The sequence below is a fragment of the Nicotiana tabacum genome, chromosome 14 (genome assembly GCF_000715075.1).
Source record: "Nicotiana tabacum cultivar K326 chromosome 14, ASM71507v2, whole genome shotgun sequence".
NCBI classification, from domain to species: Eukaryota; Viridiplantae; Streptophyta; class Magnoliopsida; order Solanales; family Solanaceae; genus Nicotiana; species Nicotiana tabacum.
In genome coordinates this window covers 54,610,176-54,613,695 of record NC_134093.1, presented here as the reverse complement: position 1 = coordinate 54,613,695, position 3,520 = coordinate 54,610,176, and positions in this window count along the sequence as shown.

Below are 3,520 nucleotides of genomic sequence, written 5' to 3'. Positions count from 1 at the left end.
CGGTCGCAGAATTGGCCGTAGAATCGCATTTTCCCAGCCTTTGGTAATTTGGTCATAACCTCTTGTAGGAGTGTCCAAATGACAAACGGTTTCAAGCGTTAGAAACTAAACTCGAAGATATTTTATTTTATACATATATCATCAGATAACTCCTTATATATATGTAGATATTCTTGTTCAAAGTTTGGTCTTGTGTGTACCCATTTGAAACTTTAGTCTATTATGAAATTTCCAACTTGACTTGGACTTAGGGCTCTTCTTAGACCCTACACCACTTATAATATGCCTCGTACACTTACTATCATATCCAATTGATATTCATCATATTAATAGTCCTTGTCTGCATACAAAATAAAATAATGAGCGCACATCAACTTTCTTACTAGCGCTCAAGTACTTCGAAATATTTTTTCGGGGTGTTACATTAACAAAGCCCGAGGGCATGCAGCTTATTTGGCATTGCCCAAATTAAAAGGCTAAGGCCATTTCGCGTTAATGAAACCCGAGGGCCATTCCGAGTTAACAAAACCCGAGGGCATGAAGCTTATTAGACATTGTCCGAATTAAAAGGCTAAGGCAATTTCGGGTTAACGAAACCCGAGGGGACAAAGCTTATTTGGCGTTGCCCGAATTAAAAGGATACGCCCATTCTGGGTTAATGAAACCCGAGGGTAGAAAGCTTATTTGGCATTGCCCGAATGAAAAGGCTAAGGCCATTCCGGATTAACGAAACCCGAAGGAACAAAGCTTATTTGGCAGTGACTATTCTGGGTTAACAAAATCCGAGGTTACCGGATTTGACGAAAACCTGAGCAAAACACACTCTCGGAAAGTCATATCCTAAAAAGTATAACTATTTCGGGGAAATATTCCCGGACATACCGGATCCCACAATGCCTTAAAGGATAATGAAATCGAAGGCAAAGCTTGTTCGGAATTCCGAACATGACTATTTAATGCTAAGGCATTCCAATCTTTGCAAAACATAAAAAGGAAAAGCAAAGGATGAACTCGAGACTTATCAAAAAGAAATAGAAAGTTTGTATTTATGAAGTATGTCTTTACAAAGGCCGAGCGGCCTTAACACAAAGTACTAAGTATAAAAAGAAATAAAATCAAACAGAAGCGGCCTGATCTTAGGCGGAGCCTGCCTCATCACCGGGGTCTTCCCCATCCTCGGTCCTTCTTGAGTCCTCGGAATCCTCCTCCTCAGGATAGGCCAGCTTCCTGGCCTCGGCTTTGAGCACCTTGGCATCCTTGATCTCGGTCGATAGGTCAGAACCCCGAGCATGAACTTCTTCGAGGGTCTGTCTTCGAGATTGCCACTTCATATGCTCGGCTATATTTTTTGATTATTCTTGAGTAGCTTCAACATCGGCCTTGTACTAGGCCACCATTTCAGCAGCTTCGGACTTGGCCACGACGACTTATGACTTGGGTGTTTTATGCTCCTTGACCAGATTATCTCGATCTGAGACGGCCGAACCGAGCCGAGATTGGAGCTACTCAACCTTTTTTACTTGAACCTCTATCCTTTCCTTTGCCGCTCTTAGCTCGATTTCAGCCGAAGTTAGTTATGCCTGAACAACCTCTTTTTCCGAGGCCAAACAATCCATTTTTCCTCTCCATTCATCGGTCTTAGCCTTGACTATATCCATTCCATCTCGGAGCTGATCAATCCGATCGAGTTTTTGCTGGACCTTCGGGTTTTGACCTTCAGTCACTGAATCAAATTCATTATCACTTACTTCAAAATTTTTTACACGATCGACCAAGTCGGCATGGTCCTTCCAAGCCACTTTCAGCTCGGCACGGAGGTTCTTAGTCTCCCCTTCGAGCTGCTCACTAAGAAGTTTAAAGGCGTCTCTCTTCTCAGTAAGCTCTCGAACTCCAGCTTCGAGTTGTTTCAAGTCATACCGGTACCATAAAAAAGCCTCGAGATGAAGCACCAAAGCCTACGAACAAGAAAGGAAATGCTAAGTCATCTGTGAAATAATCTAAGTGTAAATCAAAAATTCACTTAGGAAAGCATGGAATTACCCGGTTCAGTGCCTGTTGCACTTCGTTAAAAGGACAGGGTGCATCCACCTCGTTCATCTTAGCTTGATCGTCCTCGGTTAATAGGCACTGAAGATAGCTGGCCACCCCTACAGGGGCGGAAAGAACACGGGCATTCTCAGGAAGGAAAACAAAGAATGGTGCGTTTCCGATCAGGATATGCACTCGGGGTAGGGAATCGATCGACCAATTTCGGGCTCGAGGAAGGCCTGCTTGCTTCAGAGGGTGAGCTCTTCCTTGGTATCTCTAAATTGCCAAATCTAATAGCATCCTCCGTGGCCGTCGAATCCACATCGTTAAAAACATCACGAAAAGTTTCATTCGATCTATGGGCCCCCTCGATGCGGCGTTCTTTTGCTACTTGGGCCTTGTTAAATATCGACTCTGTAAACAAGGGCGACTCGGCAATCTCTATCAGGACGAGTGTTTCCTGCGGGGCTTTTCCCGCATCTCAGGAAGCCTCAGCTCCTGCCTCCACTGCAGCCTCCCCGACATGATGAAAATTGGCCTCGCCTCCCCCTAGTTCGGAGGCCCCTTGCCCTTAGAGCTACAACGACATACTGGGCACCAGATCAAAGGCTTCTCATTCCCCTTCGGACTCATCCCTTGGGTTTTCGCGCCAATATTTTCATTGGCCTCTTCTTCTTAGGGCCCGGAGAACTCGAAGCCTTTTTCCTTTTCTTCTCTTTATCCTGCCCCCGAGGCAGGGGTCTTGGTGAAGATATCGTCGTCACCAGATAGAGGCCTCATCTCGACTCTTTTGGTAAACCTGCAAAAAAGAAGTAAAAGCAAGTTAGAGATTGATAGAGGGAAAGGGAAATCAAAGTCGCTTGAGAAAACACTTACCATGGGAACGGGCCTCTCATCGGCCCTTCGAGAGCTCGCACCACGAATGCTCAGAATAAAGTCTTTATTTCACGATGCCCTCGACCCATTCCTTGAGTCGAGGAACCGCATCCGGTATTTGAGCAATAACTGCACCACTACAAAAGATAGATAAGAGGGGAAGAAAAGAGAAGAGCAACGAAAAAAATCTTAAAATCGAGATTATACTTACGTTTCATATTCTACTTCTCAGAAAATGGCATATGCTCGGTTGGGATCAAATCCGAGGTCTTCACTCGGACAAAATGACCTAACCAGCTTCGGTCTCTATCTTCATCGATGCAGAAAAATGGAGCCTTACTGGCTCGACGAGCCAGCTTAATCAATCAACCCCGATAAAGTCGGGGGCTGTACAAACACATGAGATGATCGATAGTGAAGGGACATCCCTCGATCTTGCTCACGAAGAAGCGGATGAGAATTACTATGCTCTAGAACGAAGGATGAATCTGACCGAGGGTCACCTCGTACCTCTTACAGAAAACGATGATGACCAGATCTAAGGGGTCCAGCGTGAAGGGATAGGTGTAAATACTTAAAAAATCCTCCACGTGGGTAGTGATAACTTCCTCGGGCG